This window comes from Neofelis nebulosa, chromosome 6 (genome assembly GCF_028018385.1).
Source record: "Neofelis nebulosa isolate mNeoNeb1 chromosome 6, mNeoNeb1.pri, whole genome shotgun sequence".
NCBI classification, from domain to species: Eukaryota; Metazoa; Chordata; class Mammalia; order Carnivora; family Felidae; genus Neofelis; species Neofelis nebulosa.
In genome coordinates, this window is record NC_080787.1 from 126,659,674 (window position 1) to 126,669,656 (window position 9,983).

At 39.8% G+C, this 9,983-nt stretch overlaps 1 protein-coding gene across 5 annotated transcripts in view; it reads right to left on the reverse strand.

Moving 5' to 3' along the window:
• The window catches only part of BCLAF1 (BCL2 associated transcription factor 1), a 30,410-nt gene extending 27,881 nt beyond the window's left edge, over nucleotides 1–2,529 (reverse strand). For all 5 annotated transcript variants that reach the window (XR_009263328.1, XM_058735382.1, XM_058735379.1 and 2 more), the window contains exon 1: nucleotides 2,389–2,529. The gene's annotated coding sequence lies outside the window, so the exon portion shown is untranslated. The remainder of the gene's footprint in view (nucleotides 1–2,388) is intronic.
• Nucleotides 2,530–9,983: the final 7,454 nt, after the last annotated feature.

Genomic DNA, 9,983 nt, shown 5'->3' on the forward strand with positions numbered 1-9,983 from the left:
TACCTTCCTGGTCTCTAACCTAAGTGGGGAAATATTAGATCAAGTTTGAAAACTCCACAAAATATTATACAAATGTAGGCTACAATTATTACTACCTTAACATCTGTAGACTAGTTTTTTTCTTTTTTTCCAGTCCTGGGTCAAAAAAAAAAAAATCAAAGCTTAAGACCCTGAAATAACACACGAATGACCACTATGTAAGAAGCTGTGTGTGAAAAAGGAACAAATCCATAACCTAGAAGTATAACCTAACCATGTACACTTACTACCCAGAGATACGTTGGGCTTCTAGATTCCCTTACCTACTTCTTTGTCAATAAATCACTGCAAATTACACAGTGGAATTCAGCTACTGTTCAACTAATAGTTTTGAATGCACTTCAAAACTACCCAGGGGTGCCTGGGTAGCTCCGTCAGTTGGGCAACCAATTCTTGATTTTGGCTCAGGTCATGATTTCAGTGTTCATGAGACCCTTGAGTAGGGCTCTGAGCGGACAGCATGGAACCTGCTCGGGATTCTCTCTCATCCCCTCACAGCCCCTCCCCCGCTCAACTGAGTGCACTCTCTCACACACACTCTCTCTCTCACACACTCTCTCTCTCTCTCAAAATAAACAAACAACACATGAATGTAGTTTCCGGAAACTCCCAATCCAAAGCTCTATATAGAACTGAAGAGACTTCTTCTATTTCTACAAGTCTTCTGAACACAGTTAAATCTAATACAGCTAGTTAAATTCAACTAGACCTGAGCCTATCAAGGGTGTTTTACAGATCTGTCTCCAAGTCCTAAAGTACTATTGTTCTTACAAGAATTAGCTCTAGCTAAAAATCTCCCATGCCACCATTTTAATTACCTAAATGGAGGGCGATTCCAAGTTTACCACAACGTTACAGTGAAAACTGGGATCCTTAAAACAAGATGGCTATAAGCCATCTTTCAACTTTGGGTTGTTCAGCTATGAGTTTAGACACACAATCCTTCTCATCAAATTATCCTCAATTGGCTAGAATCACATAAAAATGCAAACAAACTTGCAGCAGCTTTTCCTATGTAAAGATCCTTTACTGTCTAAACAGTAGCCCCATTCCAACTAAAGTCCAACTGGAATGACAATTTACACGAGGATTAAGGAATTTTGGCTTACTTTTTAATACCAGAGAAACAGTAAAAGGCGCTGCTGCAAAAAGATGTGTCTGAACACATCTCTAACGTCAGTTTGGGTTACATTTGCCTTCAACTTTAGTCCTAAGTTTTCCAATCTAAAACGCTAAAAAAAAAAAAAAAAAGTTTGACGTAGAAAAGTAGTTGCCAGTAGTACCGCTGCTTGATTCTAATAAGTTAGGTCTTCAAAGTAAAGAAAGCCAACTTATGGACTTAAAATGAGGGCAAAGTCCCTAACTTTAGCTCACCACTCCCACCCATTTATCCCACCGTCTACCTACCATGGATGCAACATTTCTGACACGACAAAAGACCTGAATCACTTGCCGAAAAAAGGACGTGATTTCGCTTGTACTACTGGAAAACTGCCTTTTGGGACCGGGTGTGACAGGGCTACTCTTAGATCCATCAGCTAAGGCCTGCTCCCCATGCTAGGAAACAGTAACCAGGCACCAACTCTTTAAGGGTCAAGAGGGCAGGTTCACTTAAAAATAGAGTGGGTTTCCAAGGCGATCCAGGAAGATTAACCTCGGAGAAAACTGTACCGCGACACCGAGGGCGGGAGGCGGATACCGGGGTCAGTGACGGGGACAGCCGAACACGTTCCCAGAACAGAACCGAATTTTAAAAAACGAGGCGTAAACCGATGGGTAGCGTGAAACCGGGAAAGAGGAGTTTAAAGACGACGCAGAAAGGGGTCAACCTACCCAACGCACTTTGCTGCAGGTCATAGCTGTTTTATCAAAGCCCAAAGCCTGGAAAGAAAGGTGGCGATCCCAGCCAATAAGAAGCGAACACAAGCTGCACCTCCAGCGGCCTCAGGAGCCGTAGGCGGAGAAAGAAGGAAGCGCGCGTGCGCCGGGAGAGCTTTCAGTCGGGCGCGCGCAAGGGTCCGGGCCGAGGAAATGGGGGAAGGGTTGAAGAGGGAAATGTGCGCACGCGCAGGGAAAGGCCGCGCGGTCTCTGGGTTTCGAGCCAGGTTCGCAACCGCGCGCGCGCGCGCGCACCGTTCTCGCTACTCACCCCACCCCCCACCTTTTCGACCTGTAGTGCCTCGAAAACCTGAGAAGATCTGACGGGGAAACGCATAAATAACGGCGAAACGTCTCCTGGGTCCTCCTGTAGCCGCCAACCCGTCACCACCCACAAAAGATTCAACAATAATTCGCTCGTCCTCGGTATTTACTGCCCTTTGAGTGATTTGAATGCAGCATGAGGCCTACCTGAAACGCCGAAAGCACGGTTCCCGGGACTTATCTCCGTTGTAACTACACAGCGGCCATTTCCCGACTCAAGCACGGGAGGAAAACCATAGAGGTATCTTCGACGCGCTAGCTCGTTTCCGTCACTTCCGATTTGGGGCGTGGCCTCCAGTGCCGCTAAATATCTGGCCTAGCCCCGCCCACCCTTCCGCCCTAAACCGGCTTCCTGGCTGCTATTAAGATTTGCCTGAGGCTTTCTGGGAATTCGCGTGGCTAATCTCGCGCGAAGATCTGGCGGCTCCGCCCTCCGGTCTTGCGCTGCCGCCTCGGTTGCGGTGACGGTAGACGGTGGGCGGAGTGTGCTGTTGGGTCGGGAGGTCTTCTGGCCACACAGTGCGATTCGCGGGCGTCTCTACTTCGCTCTGAGGGTACACTCTGAATCTCTCTGCCCTCCCTACTTTTTTGCTTGTTTGCGTTATTCTTTCTGTGGCGCTGACTCAGACTAGAAACAAAAAGTCTCAGGCCGAAGAAAAGACCGGGAAGCAAGAGGGCTGTGTTCTCACACCGAGTCTCCTCCCTTTGCCAGCAAGCGCCTAGTTTCTTCTTGGACTCCTAACCGGACACTTGCAAGTGTCGCTTTTGCTTTGATATGAAATGTGCCAAACACACTTCAATAGTAGAAAAATGGCCACGAGCTAACTCCCTTCCAGAGTGATGTCAGACCAACTCTGCTATCCCTAAAGGAGTTTGCACCGCAGTGTTCTGAGCGTCTTAGGCTGTCTTGGTTTGCATCAGAGGGTGGTACTTCTTTCCTCCCGATGGTGCTAAAGCATTACCACTTGGGCACCTCAGAACGTTGACACAGGCATAAAAATAATGCACAGCACGAAGCATAATTATTATTTATGCCGGCCGAGAAACAGCCCAATGTAACTTGGTCTGCCAAAAATGTAAGTTAGATTATAAATAGGCAAACTGCTTTTGATTTGGATAGAATTTCAAATAAGAGCCATAGCACATTTTCTGTTAATACTTGTCTGGGCTGCACTTTCTTCCTTAGGGCCTAAAACCGTTATTACTTTGATGTTTAGGGACGTAGACTACCTTAAAGGATTTCAAAGTTGTAATTAGCAACCAGTCTTCTGTCAGTTAAATCCAGTGTTGGGCCCTAGTTACGAATTTAACACTGTTTAGGGCGTTTTCTCAGCCCGATTTACCGGCTCAGCTAGAAAAAGTATCTCAGTTTTCTCTCACTATACAGCCTGCCCCTCACCCCACCACCAACACCATCTGAATGTGGAAGCAGTAATCTTTGGCCTCCATGGTGCACTAATAAGTCCCAAGCATTTAGTAGGTGCTGGGTAAGTATTTGCTGAATGAGTGAACTATGCTAAAAGAAAAGAACCTAGCCATTGATAGCTCAATACAATTCTAGTATTCTGCAGGTACAGGGGAAAGTTGTTGAAAGGTTTTGATCAGAGGTATGGCATGACACTGGACAGGAGGATCAGTTAGGATGTTGTTTTAGTAGTTTAACTGAGGTCATGATGATCATGGTAAGAAAAGGAAAAGTTGTAAATATGGTTTAGAAATGGGATTGACAGGGGGCTCCTGGGTGGCTCAGTTGGTTAAGCGTCCAACTTTGGCTCAGGTCATGATCTCACAGTTCGTGAGTTCAAGCTTTGCATCTGGCTCCATGCTGACAGCTCGGAGCCTGGAACCTGCTTTGGATTCTGTGTCTCCTGTCTCTAACCCTCTCCCACTCATGCTCCCTTTCTCTCTCAAAAATAAATAAACATTTTAAAAAATTTAAAAAAAATAATAAAGAAATGGGATTGACAGGTCTTCCTGATGGACTGCATTAGGACTTTACAGAAAGGGAGGAAATAAAGGAAGTTGTGGCTTTGATTAACTGGGTGGATTTGGTACTGTTATAATAATTAGGAAGGTTGGAAAGAATGATAGGAAAGAGAAGAATGAATACGTTCGGATATGAGAAGGAAATCAGGAATTCCATTTTTACTATGTTAGGTTTGAGATGTGTGTGAAACATCCAAGTAGATACACAAGATATGAAGTTGAACGTGGGGGTTTGCAATTCAAAGGAGTGTTCTGGCTTGGACATAAAATATAAAAACAATGCTTAAAATCATGGAATGAAAGATAGACAAGAGATGACTGGGGACTGAACGATAAAGAATCCCAACATTTAGAGATTTGTTAAAAGAGGAGGAGGAGCTAGTAAAGGAAACTGAGAAAGAACGGCCAATGAAATAGAAAATAAGTGAAATCAAGTGTATTGGTTATTCATTGCTGTATAACAAACAACCCCAACATCTAGTAGCTTAAAACAACATTTTTATTCTTTCACAGTGTCTGTGAGTCAGGAATCTGGGAGGAGTTATCTGGATGGTTCTAGCTTAAGGTATCTCATGAGGTTGCCGTCAGTCTGTCAGCTGAGACTGCAGTTATCTGAAGTCTGCAGATTTACTTCAAGATCATTCAGGGTTGTTGACAGGAAACCTCAGTTGCTCATCACATGGACTTCTCCATAGGATGCCTGAGTGTCCCTTTACACATAGGATGATCCAAGAAAGGGAGAGCCCAAGACACAAGCTATTATAACCTAATCTCAGAAGCGACACACCATCACTCTGCTGTATTTCACTTGGACCAAACCCTGGTACAGTGTGGAAGGGGGCTACACAAGGGTGTGAGTACCAGCAGGTGGAGATCATTGGGGACCATCTTGAAGGCTGACTACCACACCAAGAGAGGTAAGTGTTTTAAGTGTGTGAAGTCAAAAAGACAAAGGACAGAATATGCTTATGTGTAATTTCACCTGCAGGAAACACTAAGTAAATGCAGTAATTGTACCTGCCTGAACTGAGCCAGGTAGGAATACTGAAACATACAAGCACCTCAAACATCTGCCAGCTACTTCAGTTCACACCCATCTGCTTCTGATGTTACAGCTTTCCATTTGATTTTAGAAACCCTCCTTCTACCACTTCACAATAACAACTCACAAGCTTCCTGACACCCACTTCCACAAGTAAACTTTAGGTATTTTTAAGATAAAATACTATATCAATTGTAGTATTTATTTCTTGGTCAAGTCTGCTACCATTTTTGTTAGGTTCCTTTTTTTTTTTTTTTTTTTTTGTAACTGATTAAGTTTTTGAGGATCATACCCTAATCCTGTTTTTCCATAGACCTGTGGTTTTTATTGTGTGATTTTTGCATAGCACAGTAATTTTTATGAACACATATGTTGCATTTGAGCAAAACTGCATAACAGTCAATATATAGTCCTAATTTTAACAGCAAAGAAATTGAAGCTTGGAGAGGCAGAGTATCTTGCCAAAAGTCACATGGCTGTTAAGTGAGGAATTCAGATTTTATCAAAGGTCCATCTGACTCTAAAACCACCTTGTTTCCACAGCAGTATTTATTCACATAAACAGTTAAAATAGAGATAATATTAGATTAACCTCACCTCAATTGTTGTTCCTATTTTATGCAACTTGATTGATAGTTCCCATGTGTCCTATTCTAGGTAATAGAATATATACTGTAGCAAATGTGTATATATGCCTATTTACTTATCCGAATAGTTCTCTATTACCCATAAATAAAGAAACAAATTTATAAATTTCATAGTGTCCAAGCAATGATTAAGTGGTCTTGCTAGATGAGTGACGCATGATATAGTTTTACTTGGTATATTTTAAGTATTAATGTTTTCTTTTATTTCAAATTTCCTTTTTCATATATTCGATTAAGGCACAAGATAAGTAGTAATATTACTGCTTCTTCCTGCCACACTATGCTTTCTCAGCAATGACAGTGTTGGGGATTATCAGTCTAGATCTTACCTGAACCACTCATTGCATATACCACAAAAGCACTTAAATTAGGAAAGATTAAGTAGTTCCAAGATCTGGGCCACAGTGGTTTGCTACATAGGATAGATATGAAATGAAAATCTGTAGAAGGCTTTCAGGCCATTATATTTGTTAGTGCTGTAAGAAAAGACAAGACATGAGGGGACAGGTAACAAAATGGGCAGAAATTGTCGATTCACTGGTCCAAGATGACCATTTGGTATGATATCCTTATGCAAGCCTAGACAGCTCAAGGGTGGATTTAGGTGCACATTAACTAAAAATTGAATGTTTAAAGGGTTAGAAAAGCAAGGCACTAAGGGTAGGTACAATAAAATAAGTGTGGAAGAGAAAGCAGAATTAAATAATCTCTCTGAGAGGCTGGCTCAGTTATAAACATATGAATTCCCTGCATGGAAAGTATATGCCTGTCAACTTTCCAGAGATAAACAATTGCATTAATGTCAAAAAGATGATCGAATTTTGAAAAGTAGATAAAGTCAGCTGGATGAACTGTGATGCCATATTTCAGTCTGTTATTCAACACATTTTTCATCAAGATAGGTAATGATCAGGGCCACAACTGAACCTTCTGTGCTCCTCCAAAATTTGATCATGCTCAGTTTATGGAAATGCCTGACTCTTGCCCCATGAAACTGAAAGGCTTTAGAGAGCAAATGTATGCGAGAGGAATGAATCTTAGTCAAGGCCTTAAAATTACTGGGAGTCTTGAGATAAATCCAGGTCATGAGCAAAATTTTAGCCATCTTTGCAAATGACTGTGCCTTCCATATAAGTAATATGATCTTATATAGGGCCATTATAATTTTATTTTGAATGCTGGTAAAATAATTTTACCTTGAATCCATTTACCTTGGATGTTCTGCAAGCATTATTAGAGACCCAGCTGTTTTACTCCTAGTCCTTTAGCTATTTATAAAGAAAAGCACATTCAAATTTTCTTTTGCAATGAACTGGTGAAAAATTTCATCATGAGAATATACATCTGTAATCACTTTATAACTGATTTTAATGCAGCATGAAATTTTTTCTGTTTTTTTTTTTTTATGGAAAGGATGAGGCCTTCCCTTAACTGCCTTATCTTATTTCTAATATTATGTCCCATAGTCTGTATATATTGTTTACCTTAGAAACAAAATATTATACTTTGCTCTATAAAAAAAAAATTGTTTATAGCATTTTCACCAAATCTAAAAAGCCAATTGTAGTTCCAGTAAGAAAGAAAAAAAAATCCTGCACATTAATATTGTTCAACAATTATTACATACATTTTAGTTTCAAAGTTATTAAAATGTGCAAAAATACGCATCATAAAAGTAATGTAGTATGGTATTTAATTATATCATAGAGTTAAATTTTTAGTTTCCATATAACTATAGCAATTACAGATACAACAGTGTCATAACAAATTTGTCATGAGTTTACTTCAATTTATATATTTCTTTTATTAGAACAAGTTTTCCATGTAAGTTAAAATATAAATAACCTTCTGATTATTTCTTCATTCTTTAATAAATGCTATTTGAAGAAGAAAACAGGGGCGCCTGGGTGGCTCAGTCTGTTGAGCGTCTGACTTCGGCTCAGGTCACGATCTCGCAGTCCGTGAGTTCGAGCCCCGCATCAGGCTCTGGGCTGATGGCTCAGAGCCTGGAGCCTGCTTCCAATTCTGTGTCTCCCTCTCTCTCTGCCCCTCCCCCGTTCATGCTCTGTCTCTCTCTGTCTCAAAAATAAATAAATGTTAAAAAAAATTTTTTTTTAAATATTAAAAAAAATAAAGAAGAAAACATATGAAAGGAGCCAAGGGAACTGTGGAAACAGAGTCACAAGTGAGTAAGTCTGTCTTAAAATAGAGTAACCAGAAATCAACTCATTCTATATGTTGGAAATTGTTAAGAAGTAAAAACAATAGGGGCGCCTGGGTGGCTTGGTCGGTTGAATGTCTGACTTCGGCTCAGGTCATGATCTCACAGTCAGTGGGTTCAAGCCCCGCGTCGGGCTCTGTGCTGACAGCTCAGAGCCTGGAGCCTGTTTCAGATTCTGTGTCTCCCTCTCTCTCTGCCCCTCCCCTGTTCATGCTCTGTCTCTCTCTGTCTCAAAAATAAATAAACGTTAAAAAAAAAATTTAAAAAAAAAAAAAAAAAAAAGAAGTAAAAACAATAAAAAGCTACAAAATTAAGAAAACTCATCCTATCAAAATGACTAAAAAAAGGGAAAGAGGGCGGGGGGAGAGAGAGAGAGAAGGGAAGAGAGAGACTCTTAAGTCTGGGGAAGTTACTTAAAAATATTAGAAGAAATCTGGCTAGGTAGCTAGCTTTGCTTCTCTAGAAACGTTAAAAGGGTTCAATTTGAATGCCAAATAGAATTATTCTTGGCATTAAGGATTGGGGATGGGTTGGTGGAAATAGAAGCAAATGGAAATGATAGCTCTTAAATATCTACTATGCCCCACATACTGTGATAATAATTTTAATATTCACAAACAATCCTCAAAGAAATGTATTGGCATCTGCATTGTATTAATAAGGAAACTGATGTTTTTTAGGATTAAAAAAATTCACCCAACAGGTAACAAATTGAAGAGCCAGGGTTTTAACTCTAAGTTTAACTCAAAGTCTGTCTTTCTACTACTTTTTGGCTGAGAATTTACAACATCGGAGGGGAGATTATAAACTCCATCCTTCTGGATGTGTTTGAGATTAGGTCAGAAACACTTTGGGGGAGTATTTTGTGAGAAATTATGCTTGGAGGGAGTCCAAATGGATGTCTTCCAAATTACTAAGCAGCTCTAACCTCTTGGAAAACTACCCCATCAATTATCCCTATATTTGAGTAGTTCAGGAGAAAGATGGGTTGATCCCAAAAGGCCTGGATTTTTCCCTTCTAGGTTAATATCACTTGCTTACCTATCATTTTGTTTAAAAGTGGCCTGTCTTCTGAAAGCAAGGTCAGTATTTGTGAGTTTTTAGATAGGGGCTTTCATCATGCTTGTTTAGCCCTGTCCTCTTCAATATCCAGCATCCTGACTAGTAAATGGGAGCAATGATAGGAGCCTGATTCTTAAAAGGTAAAGGTTTTGTGGCTGCTCAGCTCCTAGCTTTTCAAGAAAACAGTCACTAAATCTTACAGCAAAAATAATATGGGCTTCATCACTGTGAAAATCACAAAGAAATGAAATACAATAAAAATAAAACTTCTTTGGAAAACTTTATGAAGACAGGCTGCCTCTTTTATCTGTTAACCAAGTAAGAATTAGTAAAAAAAAAAAAAAAAAATCCTAAAGTTCATTAAAAAAAATTACATATATTTGTATAGAAATATGAAGAATAAACCTCAAAAGTAGAGTATTTCTACTTGGATGGCCACATTATAGGTTATTTTTAAGTAATTTTTTTCCTTTGCTTTTCATATTTTCTAAAATTTCTACAAGAAGCATTACTTTTATAAAACTTTAAAATTTAGATTACTTAATTTTATTTGAATGTGTAAGATCACGAGGAGTTAAGAACTAAGAAAAGATGTTTTTTGTATGTTGTTCTTATAAATCAGGTGTCAAACTCTAACAAAGAGGAATAAAATATCTGTTACTAAATCATGTTCTTGATAAACCTAATTCTAACTTACTGCTAGGGGGATATTATTTCTTCCAGAAAGAATTTGAGTTGTTTCTTTCTTTTTTTTTTTTTTTCCTGGTTGCCCTACAGTCTTCTG